The sequence below is a fragment of the Leopardus geoffroyi genome, chromosome A1 (genome assembly GCF_018350155.1).
Source record: "Leopardus geoffroyi isolate Oge1 chromosome A1, O.geoffroyi_Oge1_pat1.0, whole genome shotgun sequence".
Classification (NCBI taxonomy): Eukaryota; Metazoa; Chordata; class Mammalia; order Carnivora; family Felidae; genus Leopardus; species Leopardus geoffroyi.
In genome coordinates this window covers 141,734,925-141,753,088 of record NC_059326.1, presented here as the reverse complement: position 1 = coordinate 141,753,088, position 18,164 = coordinate 141,734,925, and the positions used below count along the sequence as shown (strand labels likewise).

At 36.3% G+C, this 18,164-nt stretch overlaps 1 protein-coding gene and 1 pseudogene across 1 annotated transcript in view; one reads left to right on the top strand and one right to left on the bottom strand.

The window, feature by feature from the left end:
• The window catches only part of TBCA (tubulin folding cofactor A), a 77,626-nt gene that overhangs the window by 6,933 nt on the left and 52,529 nt on the right, over nt 1-18,164 (top strand). The window lies entirely within an intron of this gene.
• LOC123580125 lies at nt 1,470-14,417 on the bottom strand (annotated as a pseudogene).

Below are 18,164 nucleotides of genomic sequence, written 5' to 3'. Positions count from 1 at the left end.
CTCAGGTCATGATTCCAGGGTTGTGGGATTGAGCCCTGTATCAGGCTTGTGTGCTGAGCATGGAACCTGCTTGGAATTCTTTCTCTCTCTCTCTCTTCCCCTCCCTCCCCCTTCCCCTCCCTCCCTCCCTCCCTCTCCCTCTCCCTCTCCTCCTACCCCCCCCCATTAAAAAAAAATTTAAAGAAAAAGAATATAAATGCTTGGATGTGTGATTTCAGAATTCCATTTCCATAATATATTTACTATTATGATGCTGTCTTATTTGCGCAAGTAGACCTGATTTTTAAATAACATCAATAATATGAATGATTCAGAGATCATTTATTTAGCAGCTTCACTCAGAACCTACATGGCTAATTCACCTGGTATAGTGTTGATACATAATAAATGCTCAACAAAAGTCTTTTCAGTGGACAAATGAATGAATGGAACCTTAGTCTGTAAGGATTTGATGTAATAAGCAGTGGGGACGTACTGAATCAATTACAGTGTGACAGTGTAATAGTTACTATAGCTGTTTATTGTTGCAGTTGGAGTTAAACAAATGGAGTCCCAGGCTCCACTTAATACATGCTACATATGTGACCCTGGGCAAGTTACTTAATCTTTAAAAGCCACAGTTTTCGGGGCACCTGGGTGGCTCAGTCAAGCATCCAACTTTGGCTCAGGTCATGATCTCACAGTGTGTGAGTTCTAGCCCCATGTCAGGCTCTGTGCTGATAGCTCAGAGCCTGGAGCCTGCTTCAGATTGTGTGTCTCCCTCTCTCTCTGACCCTTCCCCACTTACACTCTGTCTCTGTCTCTCAAAAATAAATAAACATTTAAAAAATATTTTAAAAACCCACTGTTTTCTTAGCTGAAAAATGGGTTAATGATAGATAATATCTTTCTTACATTGTTAAGAGAATTAAGTAAGGTAATCATATAAAGCATTTGGCCCAAAAGCCTGATTGTTAGTAAATATTTAATATGTTAACTGCTGTCATTATTATCATCATCACCATTCTGTAGACATACAAACAATGTGGATAGAGGACGTAAAGATGAATGTTTGCCAATTAGCTGGATAGACTGTGGAACTTGATTTCTTTTAAATTGTGATAATTTGTTTTTTAGTTGTTTGTCATGTTCATTCATAGGCTGCAGAGAGAGAAGGGAGGAATATGAAGCTTATGTTTTTGAGTCATCTGTAGGACTTCATAATGGTCATCCTTCTATAAAATAGCTGAGGCAGTGATGCTCTACTTCCCCCAAAATCTGTTTATATCAGTGACCTTGTTTTTTAACAGTTTAAAAAATACTGTCACTATTATTAACACAATATAACAAGGCCAGTTTCACTCTTACTGCACTTTTGTAAAGTTTATTATAGGGAAGAGTAGTCAAGGGAGTGAGTTTTTGAGATACCTTATTCTAAAATCTATAAATGACTCGCCACAAGTATCAAAATACATTCTTACATTTTTTTAAAAACCAGAACATGTATCTTATTAATCATTGAAATCCTTAAGATGAATTGGATGGCACAATAGCTACCCTTTTGGGTTTAGGTAGTGTTCCTTCATGAATCCATGCCTAAATCTTCAGTATACAATTTTAGGTGCCTCATTCAGCCAGTCCCAGTGGTATTTTAGCTTTTAGCTTTGGCGCTCTGGTTATACTTTTTCTTATCCTTGGCAGGACAGCCACATTTGCCACAGATTGACTTCTGAAGGTGGTAGGCCTTAGAGCCGTAGCAGGGTCACAGCTTGTGTGTCTCATTGCTGTGTTTTCCAAATGATGATGTCCCCTCCCTTGTTCTGCAGTTGAGACCAAAGAGCAATGTTCTTACAATTCTAATGCTAACTATAGTTATTTCCAAACCCTCCTTTATCTTTTGTTTTTAACTGAGTTCCCTATTCATTGTTGTTTTTGAGATCCTTTCACCTGTGCTAAAGAAGCATCTTAGGGAACCTTATGTGTGTATATGTATACACAGATAATGCTCTGACTCAGAGGTTGTCTGTAAAGGTTGTCAGAACAAGGTAAGCATGTACTTTTTGACTGAATGATGCTCAGCTTCTAAATAGTACTAAATGGCATCCTTTTAGTATGGCATCCATTGCCTGAAAAATGTCTACACTCTATGAAACTTTTGAAGACCTCTCATCTACTGAAATGTATTTCCACTTAGGTTACTGGTACAGTATTGTATTTTGATATCCCAACCTAGGATGTTAAGTTCTAAGGACTCTGCATTATGTCAAGATATACAAAGATTTTCTTAAGGCTATGTAGTTCTTCTCACCTTTTTAGGGACCAGAGGGGTAGTGTATAATATATTGTTTTTCACAAAGTAGGAATTTAATACATACTTGTCAGTTGAGTTAAGGAATGGATGAAACTAGAGAAGAGGTCAATTATATGAGGGGGAACAGCTCAAGGATCTGAAAACAGAAGTTTACTTTATAACAGTGAGAGACTTTGAGATGAGGAAAGTTCATGAATACTCTAACTTCAAGAGCAACAAAACAGCTCTAAGTAATCACAATCCTCACAGGCTTGTCAGGATAGTACTTTTATTTTTTTTTATTATTATTATTTTTTTTTTATTTAAAAAGAATTTTTTAAGGTTGTTATTTATTTTTGAGACAGAGAGAGACAGAGCATGAACGGGGAGGGCCAGAGAGAGAGGGAGACACAGAATCGGAAGCAGGCTCCAGGCTGTGAGCCATCAGCCCAGAGCCCGACGCGGGGCTTGAACTCATGGACCGCGAGATAGTGACCTGAGCTGACGTCGGACGCTTAACCGACTGAGCCACCCAGGCGCCCCTGGATAGTACTTTTATTAGAGAAATAAAATAAATACATTTATATCAAGGATTTGTTTAAAAGTTAACACTTTATAGCATTTTTTAAACTATGAAATGGCTACTATAGAAGCCATTGGAGGCTACTGTAGAAGAAAAAAATTTTTTAATGTTTATTTTTGAGAGAGAGAGAGAGAGTGCAAAGAGGGGAGGGGCAGAGAGTGAGGGAGACACAAAATTCTAAGCAGACTCCAGCCTCTGAGCTGTTAGCCCGACATGGGTCTCGAAATCATGAACCGTGAGATCATGATCTGAGCCGAGGTTGGATGCTTAACCAACTGAGCCACCCAGGTGCCCCAAGTATAAAATTTTTAATTATTGATATTCGATCAAGAAAGGTTTTGGGGTGCCTGGGTGCTCAGTTGTGTGTCTGACTCTTGATTTTGGCTCAGGTCATGATCCCAGGAGTGTAAGATCAAGCCCTGCAAAGGGCTGTGCACTGAGCATGGAGCCTGCTTAAGATTCTTTCTCCTTCTGCCCCTCTCTGCAGCTCATGCTCTCTCTCTAAAATAAAGAAAGATTTTGTAGTTTACCTAGAACTAACTAGAACACTCTCTTTATTCTAATTTAGTAGAGGTAGGTGTGTGTGTTACCTATTAAAATATAAATTAAGAAATTTAACTTTTAAATAGTATAACTATTCATAAATTCATAAATATTCATACCTATTAAATATGTGTGTGTTACTGTCCATTGTTCATTTACTGACAAAAATAGGCTCACCCATTCCAGGTTATTTTGATTTTTTTTGTTTTTTTTTTGTTTTTTTTTAATCTAAGATAAATAGTAGGGATATTGGTAAATTGAAATCTTTCGGGCAGTAGGTGGTATTGCAGAGAAACTAAAAATAGCAAGTTTTGGGCTTAGTCCTTAAGGAATGTGTGCTTTTAAGTTATGCAGTGTACATGTATCTGAATATTTATTCTTAGAACTTGAAGTATTACTTTATGTAAATCCCCAATCTCTAGCTTTACCCTGAGCTTTGGACTCATTTTTGAATGAGGAGCACCTGGGTACCTCAGTCAGTTAAACATCCAACTCTTGATTTTGGCTTAGGTCATGATCTCATGGTCGTGGGATTGAGCCTCATGTCCAGCCCTGGGCTGGCAGCATGTCTCCCTGAGACATGCTCTCTGTCCCTCTCTTTCTGACTCTCCCCTGCTCACACACTCTCTCTCAAAATAAACCAAGTTAAAAAAAAAAAAAAAAGAAAAGAAAAAAGAATCTGTGGCCATTAAAAAAAAAAAAAGAATGAATGTCTTATTTTAGTATGTTTTTACTCCATCTGACACCAAACTACCTTCTCAAATCTGATGCTCTTCATGTTTTCTTTTATGAAGAAAAATAATTATTTCATGTATACAAACAAATCTAAAGGAAATATAATAAACCTGAAATGAAACACTATAGGCACATTTGAAGTGCCCCTTTCTGAGTCAGTTCCTCTCCCTCTTTGCCTATAAGTAATTTTTATTCTGAAATTTTTTTTATCATTTCCATGCATATTTTAAACTTTTAATTTATATTGGAGATATATAAGCCATATTATAGTATTGTTCTGTGAACTTAACTTTATATAACAAAATATATCTGGAAGGATACACAGGAAATTAGTCATATTGGTTATCTCCTGGAAGGGAAGCTGTACAACTGAAGGAAAGACCAGGATGGGGGAAATTCTTATAATTTTAAATCATGTGTTAGCTCTCAAAATATAAATTAAGAGATTTAAAATTGTAAATAGTATATTCATAAATTCATAAATACTCATCTATTAAATATTCCTATTTAACTGTAGTAATCTTACTTGCTTTTTATGCATATTCATGTTTCTGTTTTCGAGACTTACTCATGTTGAAATGTAGCTCTAATTCATTCTCTTGTGTGAATGTACTAGTGTGGTTTTTTTTTCATTCTTGTGTTGATGGATATGTAGGGATTTTTTTTTCCCACTCAGTGTTTCACTTTTATAAACAATGCTACCATATAATGCTTTATTAAATATAGTTCCTAATACACATGTATAACAGCTAGTGTAAGGCAGAATTTCCCAAGAAGTGGGCCCTGAGTGGATTATAGGTGTATGAAAAGAGCTTTCCTTTAACCTTCAGGATGGCCAGGTGTGGCAAGAATACCATGGGATATATGCGGGAAGAGCCTTTTAGACTGAAGAAATAGTAAATACAAAGGCTTAAGAAAGAGAGCAAGGTTGGTTAGTTTGAGGAGCAACCAAGTGAGATAGAAGAAGAGGGGTAGGAGATACACCAGAAAGTAGGAGGGAGAGCGTACAGTTCTTATGGAGTCTAGTGTGTAAGGACTTGAGTCTCAGATCAAATGGTAACACCTCTGTAGAAGTTTCCCTGTCTGTCTCCAAAGTTAGTGTTTCCTTGTCTGTGTTCTCAAAGCATTTGTCTGTTACTAGTTTTGGTAAGGTAGTGCTAAACATATATTATCTGTTCAATTCACTAGACTAGTGGTTTCCGAAGTATGGTCCAGGAAGCCCTTGGGGTCTCTGAGACCCTTTCAGTGTGTCTGCAAGATAAGTTATTTTCGTAGTAAAACTGAGACGTTGCCTTTTTCACTTTCATTTGTTCACAGTTGTACAGTGGAGTTTTCCAGAGACTATATGGTATGTGGTATTGCAATAGACTGAATGCAGAAGATAGGAAAATGTAGATGCTTCTGTTAGTACAGACATTTAAAAAATTTGCAAAAATGTGAAACATTTAAGTGAATTAACAAATATATTTAATTTTTTTAATTTTAAAAATATTTTAAAATTTTCTTAGTTTTAATTTCTTTTTTTTTTTTTTTTAATTTTTTTTTTTCAACGTTTATTTATTTTTGGGACAGAGAGAGACAGAGCATGAACGGGGGAGGGGCAGAGAGAGAGGGAGACACAGAATCGGAAACAGGCTCCAGGCTCTGAGCCATCAGCCCAGAGCCCGACGCGGGGCTCGAACTCACGGACCGCGAGATCGTGACCTGGCTGAAGTCGGACGCCCAACCGACTGCGCCACCCAGGCGCCCCTTAGTTTTAATTTCTAATAGAATAAACATTAATAGATATAATTCATATAAATAAAAGCTCCTTGGGGGTCCTGTGATACTGTAATTTATAATAAGAAATACATGTTTGGTCCCCCTTCCCATTCCTGACACAGAACTCCTTAAACTTTGGAATTTCCTTAGTGAAGAAAGCAACAAAAGTCTTTCTCTGTGTTAAGGAGATGACTTTTGAAAAGCCCCTAGGTAACCTGAGGTTGGAGTTTGTTGCCAGGGAACCAACAGCGATTAAAGAGTTGGAACTTTTAGTCCCATCCCCTGATCTCCAGGGATAGGAAAGGGGCTGGATGTTGAATCAGTTACCAGTGGCCAGTGAATTTACCTTGCTTTTTTATTTCATATACTTTTATCATTTGTATATTGCTAAGGAATTATATTGTTTAGTTACTTTTTAATTTTTAAGAAAAATATCTTCTGAGACCTAGTATTTTTTACTGATTGTTATGTTGGTAAGATTTATCTATATTTTTACATTTCATTGCAGTACATCTGTGTTGACTGTTGTGTCCTATTTAATTGTGATAATACCAGAGTTTATCCATTCTTCTAATCAATGGGCATTTGGATTGTTCCCATTACTAACTGTGTTTCTGTGTGTGTTCTTATTCATGTCTTTGGTAATGGTATATGAGAGTTTTTCTTGGGTATTTATCCAGAAATGGAATTGTTGGGTCATGAGGTTTGTGAATGTTCTACTTGGTTAGGTAATGCTAAACTGTTTCCAAAGCATTTGTACCATTTTAAAATTTCAGTTGCATTGTATGAGAGTTCCTTTTCTTGATTCATATCCTTTCCAAAACTTTGTACACTTCTTAATTTTACTCTAATAATACTGTCTTTATTTACTTTTCATATTGTAGAAAAATTAAGTTATTTGATTATTTTTTTAAACGAGCATCCCCATAGATAGAGAGTAAAGGAGGTATGAGGTGGCTGCCCCTAACCAGATACTTAATCACCTCCTTCTCCCTTGTATAGAATAATGTATATGCCTCAGGCAACCCAGGGTTTTTTTTACCTGGAGGAAGGGTATTTCTGGGATTTCTGGGATGCTGCATTCTGTATAGGATACCTTGGGGGTGAGGGGAGACTTGCAGGTGGAGAGGTCTGGGTAATGGGTCCTGAAAACCTGCTTGGTGCTGGGTTGATCAGAAGCTGAGGCTAACGAAGCCCAACAATATTACTTTTTAAACCATCTTTTCTGTGTTACTGTGTTAATTCTTTTGGGTTTTTTTTTCTAGTTTTATTGAGATATAATTGACATATAACATTGTTTAATCCAAGGTGTACAACATAATTATTTAATATATATATGTGTGTGTGTGTATAGCAAAATGATTTCCACAGTAGGTTTAGTTAATATCACTTACCTCACATAATTATAGATTTGTTTTCTTGAGATGAGAGCTTTTTAATATCTACTCTCTTAGCAACTTTCAGATATATAATACAGTATTGTTTTGATGATGACTATATGTAACCATACTGTACATTACATCCTCAGAACTTATTTATAAGTGGGAGTTTTTTTTTTTTACCATTTGTCTACCTTTACCTGTTTTTGCCCATCCTTAACTCTGGCAACCACCAATCTGTTCTGTATCTCAATGAGTTTGGTTTTTTAGATTCCACATAAAAGTGAGATCATACAGTGTTTGCCTTTCTCTGTCTGGTTTATTTCACTGAGCATAATGCCATCAGTGTCCATCCATGTTGTTGCAGATGGCAGAATTTTCTTCTTTTTGTGGCTGAATAATATTCCATTTTATATGTATATATACAGTTGACCGTTGAACAGTGTGGAGGTTGGGACACTGCACAGTTGAAAATCCACTTATAACTTTTGATTCCCCCAAAACTTTAGTAATAGCCTACTACTGACTGGAATCATTACTGATTCCATGAACAGTCAACTAACACATATTTTGTATGTTATATGTATTATATGTAGTGTTCTTTCAGTAACAGGCTAGAGAAAAGAAAATGTTATTTTAAAAATCATAAGAGATAATACATTTACAGTACTGTACTGTATCAATAAAAACCTCGTGTATAAGTGAACCCATGCAGTTCAAACCCTGTGTTTCAAGGGCCAGCTTATGTATAGTACCACATTTTCTTTATCTCTTCATTTGTCACTGGCCACTTAGGTTGTTTCCATGTCTTGGCGATTGTTAATAATGCTGCAGTGAACATGGGAGTACAGATACCTTTTCTAGATAGTGATATCTGTTCATTCTGATACATGATACCTTAAGTTCTTAAGTTTCGCATTTCTAGAGAAGGATTTTAATTTATTGTTGATAACGTTTAATTTTTAACCCATTCCATAAGTTTTGTAATTGTCATCATAGGTTTAAAAATCTAGTAGATGTACATACCCTTAATCTTCTCTACCTGTGGGAACAGGTGTTTGTTTCTATTCATTTGTATTTTCTTTTATATATCCTATTGGAATTAGAAAATATATAGGTCTCAAAATAGATATTTTTATTTTCTATATTTATATTACTCTTTTTATTTTAAAAAAATTTTTTAATCCTCATTTTTGAGAAAGAGCGTGAGTGGGGGAGGGGCAGAGAGAGAGGGAGACGCAGAATCTGAAGCAGGCTCCAGGCTCTGAGCTGTCAGCACAGCGCTTGACTCAGACACACAAACCTCCAGATCATGACCTGAGCCAAAGTCGATACTTAGCCAAATGAGCCACCCAAGTGCCCCTATATTACTCTTTTTAAACTGTTGTGGCATTTCTAGTATTAGATTAAATAAAAGTAATGTCAGGAGTCAACTTTGGCTTTTGTTTGTAAAAAGGATAATTCTTATAATGATTTTCTGTCTTATAAATGGGCAGTATTGTACATATACTTTTTGATAACTCTGGATCTTCATGTGTAACATCATGCAGTGAACACTGTGGCTCTTTTCTCAATATCTGTTTTTTCTTTTGAATCTGCCTGCAGTTTCCTGTCTGTATCCACCATCCTCATCCACATACACCTAGCCATGTTGTTTGGGGTAACTGCTTCACCTCCAGCTGTAGTAGTGGGCCTTTGAGTGGTTTTAGCCAATCAGATTCCACTTTCTGATGATGAATTAATTCCAGGTGGACATATAATTTAGGCTGGTCTAAACAAGGTACATTTCAGAACTCTTGCTTAGAATTCTGGCACAGAAGTATTCCGTGGCTGGCAGCCTTCCTTTAGCACTGGAGAATCTGGCTTTGAGAGGAAGCTTGTGTTATGGATGGCAGAGTGAAGATACAGAGGGAGATTTCTCGATGATGTTAACTGCTGAATCTGACAACCTTGAAGCAGATCCTCCCCTGGATTTTAGTTATACAAGTCAAAAAATTCGTATAGTGTTTAAATCCCTTGAATTGAAATAATGTTACTCACAATAGAGTAGTAATTGAGATCCTTACTCTGATTTTTATATTATTTTATATTATATATTATATTTTTATATTATACCTATGTATCATGAGTCATTCCCCTTTACTGGAACTGGCTGGAGATTGCCTTCTTTCTTTATTTTTGTTTGTTTTGTTTTGTTTTTTGTTTTTTTTTGTAAATTCTGTTGTTCGGGCTCAACTTTGGCCCGTTTCCCTCCATTTTCAGTGTCCTATATTGAGGTCTTATTCTCTGTGTAAGAGGTAGGGAAGAACACTGTCTTCCTTCATCTCCCAACTCTTTTTGTGCACTTCAGTGCTATTCTTTTTTTTTTTTTTTTTTTTTGAGAGAGAGCGCAAGTGCTAGTGGGGAAGGAGCAGAGAGAGAGAGGGAGACAGAGGATCGAAGCAGCCTGTGTGCTGAAGCAAACACCAGACAGCCTGATGAGGGGCTGAAGCTCAGGAACCATGAGATTATGACCTGAGCTGAAGTCAAACACTTAACCTTCTGAGCCACCCAGGTGTCCCAGTTCAGTGCTATTCTTTGGTTAGGAGGGAATGGAAGAGAGAAGAGGAAGAAGAGGAAATGTCAGATAACCTATCTTGCCTTGAAATTCCAATAACCCTTTGTTCTTAAAGACTCTGCCCTTGCTTCTATTCCATTTGCTCATCCTACCTCTTATAAGGTAAAAGAGTCACCACTTCTCTGGCAAACACTGTAATGAATTAGGAGGCATTCTTGGTATCCAAGTTGAAATTCTGATTTTTTTATTAGAAAGAACCATACATGGTATTCATAGTATGCTGTCAAAAGTGTTTCATGCACATTGAATACTTACATACTTTAATAGGCTTTTATGGTACATCTTAACAAAACTTAACACCAAGTAATACCATTTTTCCTATGAAAAATATGTCTACTGAGATCTCTAGAAACCTGATTATAATAAACATCTTTACAGTATAACTGAGGCCCTAATTGGAGAATGCTTGCATTATACTATGTTGATAACTTGGTTTCATGTTTACTGTAAATTTTTTTCTGTCTCTTGCTTTCATGTAATATTATCAGCTGTTTATGTGTCTCTTACTATTCCTGCTTCTAATAACTTCTCTTTACTTCTGTTACAATTCCTTTTGCTACTGCAAATCTGTTTTAGGGGAACTCAGACTGTTTTCACTGATTTTTGGGTAGTGATATGAAAATTAGGAGTGTCAGAAGTCCTCTCTCTAATTATTGCTTTACTTGGACTAGACTTTCTTTCTCTGGCTAGTGTTGTACATGAATCTCCCCTAGGATATAAGCTCCATGAAGGCAGGGACACATTTTCCAGAGGTCTGGTGCAAAAAAGACTCTTGGTAAATATTGTCAAATGAATCAGTTACTCTCTGTGACATTAAGTTTCTTGAAAACAGTAACTGTATCTTACCCTTCATCTCCCTTTAAAATATTTTAAAATACATTAGAACAGTTTTTTGAACAATTTTCAGTATAGACATGGTATAAAACTCCAAAGGCACAAAAAGATATTCAGTGAAATATGTGTCTGCTGCCCTTGTGCACTAGCCACCCAGTTTTGCCCTCTTGGACCCAACTTCATTATTCATTTTTTAAAAATTATTTTTACATTTTTATTTATTTTGGGGGTGGGGTGGGGCGGGGCAGAGAGGGAAACAGGGTCCGAAGCAGGCTCTGCGTTGAGCACAGAGAGCCCGATGTGGGGCTTGAACTCAGAGGCTGCAAGATCATTACTTGAGTCGAAGTCAGATGCCCAACTGACTTAGCCACCCAGGTGCCCCTCATTACTCACTTTTGTGTATGTGTGTATCCTTCTAGGGATATTTTGTGCTTGCAAAAGTATCTACATTTATGTCTTTAAAAACATAGGTTTTGAAAAACAATTTGCCCGCCCCCACCCTCAACAGAAACAGAAAAGAGAGGTAGATAATTTGTTCAGGATTACTCAGCTGATTATTGGTAGAGCCAGAGCTGGAAAACTTTTTGAAATTACTACATTACACGCTAATCAGAATGACTTTTCTATGCTAAACTGTTAAAAAAAATTTTAGATTTTATTCAGTTTGGTCCTTGAAACTAGGTTCACGAAGATATTTTTCAGTTTTATCATTTGAATTTCAGTTTTTAAACAATAAATTTGTGATATTTAAAGAATAATTTTTGGTTATCCTAGAACTAAGTTAATTGAACAAACAGGCAGTTTTACTTTGTGAACATTAATTTTGTATTCATTTCTATGTTAGTGTTCTTACTTAGGAGAGAACATGAATTGTTTTGGTTTCTGAGAAGACTGATCTTGATTTCTCCCTGCTGAAGAAATTTTGGAGAATATGTTCATATTGTTGAAAATTTTAAGATGGAAAAAGATTAGGTATACAGATGTGCTGAGCAATTTAAATCTTGAACAGAGTCCTAAAAGAAAACATTTTTCAAATACCTAACATTCGAAACCCTAAAATCCAAAGGGAAAAAAAATCTAAACTTTATGTTTCAAAACATAATTGTCAAATTATTGCATTATTGCCAAAGAATCTTTCTGGCCAGATAGACTTAAGAAGAAGCAGAAAAAACTTTAAAAGACCAATAGCACCTTGCTAGCACATTGCTAATAAGGACTAATAGGTACTTAAACTGATGAAAGTGATTCAGACAACAACATATTAACCCCCTACTGTGCCATGTTTTAAGCTGTTAATAGACATTAGCCTTTTAAAGAAAGACTAACACTTTATATTCGTTTTCTAAGCTTTTGATGCATTAGTGAACTGTTAGAGCCACTTGCTATATTTGAATGGTATAGCTCAGTGCATTTTCCAGAATACTTTTGAGAATAGCTAACTACTCTAAAAGTTTAGATTCTATGTGTCTTTGACTTCTTGATGTAACTAAGAAATAACTTTATGTTACATTTTGATTACTTTAACTATTTTTTGTAGAAGTTCTATGAGAGGAATAAATGCTGATAATATTTTTCATTGACAGAGAATATTAGATATAGGGAAAATGATTATTCTTAGGTTTTTTTTTTTATTTTTTAAATTTACATATTAAGGCCAGAATTTTTAAAAAAAATTTCCAGTAGTATTATGTTTGTGAAATTATAAATGTTATGTATAATTGGTTAATTTCCATAAATACATCTAATTCCTAAATATGTGGCCTCTAAATGTATGTATGTATATATGAGAAGAGAGGATTTTAAAAGTGTAATTTGCTTTAAAATGTAAACAAACTTTAATGCTGACCTCTTACAAATTAGAATCGTAACTTAAATTTTTGTTTGGTTATGACGCTTTTATAGCTGTCTGTAGAGGTTAATAAATAGTTTTTGGATGTTTTATGTTTGGTGTTTCACAGTAATTTCAGTATAAAGCTAATAGAGATTTCTTGTGGTTTTTAGAATAATTTTGTCTTAAACTGCATGAAATGTTGAAGAATCTATTGACTGTATTAAATAATGTTGTAATGCATATGATTTGGATATATTAGTTTACAAAAAATTGAAGGCTTTGATAATTCTTTAAAGTAAAAACAGAAGCAGAGTACCTAATTTGTTGTACAGATGGTACATTTTTTTTGTGACGACAGAAATGAATGAGACATACACAAAGTGCATTTCTCTTATTTCTCATGCCTATTCAAAACCAAGGGGAAAAAAATGAAGTAAAATATTTAATTGAGATTGCCTTCTATAGTTTGTGGACTTATTATCATGCCTACCAAGTTAATACTTGAAGAGTAGGTTTAGGCCTAGGAATTGAGCTCATTATTGAAGGTAGTATTGGGGCATAACTTTTTGCTAGCATGTCTTTTGATTAAGACCAAGTTATACCAGTTGATCTTCCTTATACTGGATAGATGTTTTCTATGAAGTTAAAATAAGATAGGGGCGCCTGGGTGGCGCAGTCGGTTAAGCGTCCGACTTCAGCCAGGTCACGATCTCGCGGTCCGTGAGTTCGAGCCCCGCGTCAGGCTCTGGGCTGATGGCTCAGAGCCTGGAGCCTGTTTCTGATTCTGTGTCTCCCTCTCTCTCTGCCCCTCCCCCGTTCATGCTCTGTCTCTCTCTGTCCCAAAAATAAATAAACGTTGAAAAAAAAAATTAAAAATAAGATAAATCCCTTTTCCATATTATTTTAGTATCAAATTCTCCAATTTAATATCCCACTTAGCTGGAGGTTTTTTTTTTTTTTTTTAATTTATAAGATTTTTCTTTAAGTTTGTATGGCTATTCTGAGAGACAACACGAGTGGGAGAGGGGCAGAGAGAGAGAGAGGGAGAGAGAATCCCAAGCAGACTCCACACTTGTCAGTACAGAGCCCAATGCAGGGCTTGAACCCACGAAACAGTGAGATTGTGACCTCAGCTGAAACCAAAAGTTGAATGCTTAACCAACTAAGCCACGCAGGTGCCCCTAGTTTTTCATAAATTAGAAATAAACAGTAAACAAGTATTTAAAGAAATTTTTTTTAATGTTTATTCATTTTTGAGGGACAGAGAGACAGCATGCAAGCTGGAGAGGGGCAGAGAGAGAGAGGGAGATAACAGAATCTGAAGCAGGCTCCAGGCTCTGAGCAGTCAGCACAGAGCCCAACGTGGAGCTCAAACTCATGAACCGTGAGATCATGACCTGAGCTGAAGTCAGATGCTTAACCCACTGAGCCACCCAGGCCCCCCGAAACAGTGAATAAGTCTTGAATGGCAAGTTTGAGACATTTCTAAAGATTGAAATTCCCTACTGAGAACCAAATGGGTGAAAACTGTTCATTCTTCATATGCAGGTTTTACTACAGTTAGAACAGAGGTAATCAGTAAATTTGGAGACATCAACAATCATTGCTTTCCCCAGCAGCAAGCATACAGAGGTTCATCTTCCTTTTAGTTTTAAATGGGTACCACAGCCCTTGAAAATCCATGTCTTTCTTTCTATGGGAAAAATATTTTCCAGTAAGCAGAGTTGAACAGTTTTGGTGAGGGAAGATAAAAGATACTGACTGGTACCACCCTGGTAGCTGCTGCTGCTACTACTACTACTACTACTACTACTACTGCCAATCTGTACCGTGATAAAGTTTCCCAGGCCTGAGGATTCCTTCATTGGATTTATCTTAACATTATTGAACAGTTACTATGTATAAGGTGCTATGCCAAATACTGACTACTGTTCACCCGAAGTTTGTTACTGAATTTTTGCCAAAATCGACCCATACACCGTCACCAATTCTTAGTTGAAAGAGCATTCGTAAGTGCTGTGTAACACATAACATGTAATATCCTAACCTAACATTCCATAACATCAGATGTTCAGGTATACTCATTGTGAAAATATAAACTAGTGTCTTCCTTATTTGATGGTAAAATTGTGAAGTTAGTGATACTTCACTTATAATACAGCGTTACTGCTTAGATAAACAGATAAAATAAGTTTGTACCTAAGTTATATTAATTTTAGTAGTAAACACAGATTTGGGTTCCTAATAAATGTTACAGCATTGTTTTGAATTTCAAATAAATACAAGTACTATTTTGAAATCAGCAAGTGATGAGAAAAATGTTATAAAGGGAAGGCAGTCATATGTTGCTTATATAATTAATTGACTTGCTGAATACTAATGTTTTCTGCTTCTAAAATTTCTTCTCACTACCTCCTGCCCCCCACCTTTAGCTTCTTTTTGCTTATTTTGGCAACATAAAAAGGTGTGGGAATAGCAATGTTAGTTGATACATTTTAGCTTGTACTATGTGCCATCCATTACCTAAGCATTTCATGTGCGTTTCATTTGACCTTTACAGTTCTTATGTGAAGTAGCTGCAGTGAGCTCTATTTTACAGATGAAATTGAGTTTAAGTAATTTGCCCCCGTCCAAAAAAAAAAACAGGAAGTGGGTAGACCCAAGGTGAGAGCACCTGTTGAGTGATCCCAGTGCACTGACTATATACCTTTTTATACTTTGACAAATTTATAAAAGGGATAAGACTAACTACGTTATTAGGTATAGATAGATAAATCACATATTCTGTGCTCTAGGAGCTTGTGGTGTTAAAGAAAGATGAATAGCATCTAATTAAAGACAGAATGCTTTGTGAGCTCAGATGAGGTTATGACAAACTGCCTCTAGGGCAGGGTTATTCAGCCTTGGCACTTTTGATTTTTTGGTCTGTATACTTATTTATTGGGGGTTGGGGAAGGTTGTCTTTTACATTGTGAGGTTTTTAGCAGTACCCCTAGTCTCTACCCATTTGATGCCAGTAGCACCTCCCCACCCCAAACACACACACTTGGAACAAACCAGAATTGTCTCCCAACATTGTCAAATGCTTCCTTGGGAGATAGGGAATAAAATTGCCCCTGTTGAGAACCACAGCTCTAGAATTAGAGAAGGCTTATCACATGTGACATTTGAGCAGAATCTTGAGGCCAAATGAAAGTCACATTCTAGATAGAACTATATGTGTAAAAACAGGGAGTTGTGAATTGGTATATTACATATGGGAGTCAATAAAATGTTTGTGATGGCTGCAGTGTTTATGGTATGGGGACCGAAGAGTTAGTAAGAGATAAGTTAATAACATAAATTAGGACCCAGTCGTGTATGTCGTACTAAGGAGTATGTAGATTTATTTTCTACAAGTATGAGGGAGCCACCATAGATGTAGGTAAGTGACAATCTGAATGACCTACACAGTATTTAATTGTCTCTTTGCTTCTTTGTATCTTCTACTAGAGAAGTTCTTTCAGGAACAGAGACCATCACTCTTAGTCACCATCGTATCCCTAGTGCCTACCAGGATACTTTGCACAACCTCATGAAGTAGGAAACACAAAAATAGGGAATTGATAGTTGTGAAAATTCGTAGAAGAAGTTGTGGTGGCCATGAGAATGGAACTTGAAGAACTCTGTATGCAGAGAGTGTAATTAAGCATGGGTCCCAGCTACTGGACCATGAAATCTGACGCTCAGTTTTTCTCAGCGCCTTGCTTCCCACGACCTGATGTCAGCCAGTCGTATACAGGCCTTTTCCTGGATGACATGAGATTCCCCTAATGACTTTGGCCTGAGGATTCCCTAGCGGCCTTGCCAAACCTTCCACCTCCCTTCTCATTTTTCTCTCTCCTGTGTGTTTGCAGTGATAAAATCCTTGCAAGTTTAATACCGTGTTGGTGTCTGCTTCTCCAAGGACCTGGCTAACACAGAAATTAAGTGACTTTCAAAGAGGTACACAGATAGTAAGCAGCAGAATGAGTTCTGCAATCTAGAGTTTAAGTCTCTTAGTGTATACCTCTAACCATAAAGAGTAAAAGGCAGTAACTTTTGACTCTGACACTTATTTCTCCTAGGCAGTCTTTTGAGTCTAATGGTGTGATAAAATATCATAATTCTGTAGTTGATTATCAAATCTTTAAGAATCCCTGATAGTTATTCCAGATTTTAGCCCAACTAAAAATTTTCTGGCTATTTTTTGTCATGTTGGTACATAATGATGTGCAATTGGAGAAAATACAATAGACAATATATGTTTTGTTAAGGAATGTGTTAAGAAATCTTGTCAAATGGCCAAATTTGCAAACAATTATTTTCTTTGATTTTTTTTTACTTATTATTGTCACCACTACTGGTAATTGACTTTCTTCTTTGGGTCTTTTTCCTCACAGAAACAAAATTTTGTTTGTGTTTCCATTCATTTACTAGGATTCTAGCTATCACACACAAGGACAAAATAAGGAACAGAATAGCATTGAGATTGGATGCTGGACAGTTGTCAGACTTATTCACCATGTTGGTGACTGACTTATTCCTGAATACCATTTTCACAGCTCATAACCTTCAGAATTATATTTCAGCAAAATTAAAATTATATTATGTGAACATTTTAGGGGGTATTTACTGAGAGTTAAGTCCTCAAATGTTAAGTCCCCAAATGTATGCTGTATTCTCTTGGATACTATTGACATATAAGGAAAAATCATTGAAGGCCTTTTACAAAAATAACTTAGCTTTTTCTTTTTTTTTTAGAATATGAAATGTTGAACTTAGCTAATTTTTAATTAGAGATCTCAGAAATATGAAGCAGTGTTCAGTAAGTAGAATAAGTATTAAGAATTTTCCATACTGATAAAATCTACACTGATGGCCAATAAGGTAGAGAGAAGAAGGGGAAGGATGAGGGAGAGACAAGTAGCAGGTAGATACATAAGATAATAGAAAGGAGAAGTAAAGGATAGAAAAAAGGAGTAAATCTTACATGGGCTATGGGCTTCAGCTAACATTTTACTTCTTCTGCCCATTAAAGGACTGAGCTTAAGAGTGCCAAAAACATGCTTAATTCTCTTTGCAGTCTCCAGAATCCACGTTGGTACCTTGAACTTAGTAGTTATTCAAGAAGCCTTTAGTTTATAGGTGAGTAACTGGCTAATGAATCCTTGCCCACAGTTCTTCAAACATCTGAATCCTTAATTGTTAGAGTGCCCTGATTGGAATAACAAGAGTCACCTCTCAGAGTCGAAAGTATTCCTTGAAATATATCAGCAACAGCCTGAGGGGTAGTTTAAGCCAGGGGCCAAATCTAGGCTCAAACCAATTTCCCTACTCTGTTTGTTTTGGGGCTTGGTAAATACATCAATCTCTGTTCAGACCTTTTCTAAATATGCAGCTTCCTCTGACTAGAACATTCCCAACATACTGCTCTGAATAATAGTGACTAGTCCTTAATTTTTATGTCTCTTCTTGATCATTACTTCTTTCCTGAAGTCTTCCCTCGCTAATGGAGGAATCACATACTCTTTGTATGTGTCCCATGCACTATCAAACCTGTAGACTTACTTGCAGTCTGCGTTACTTCCCTT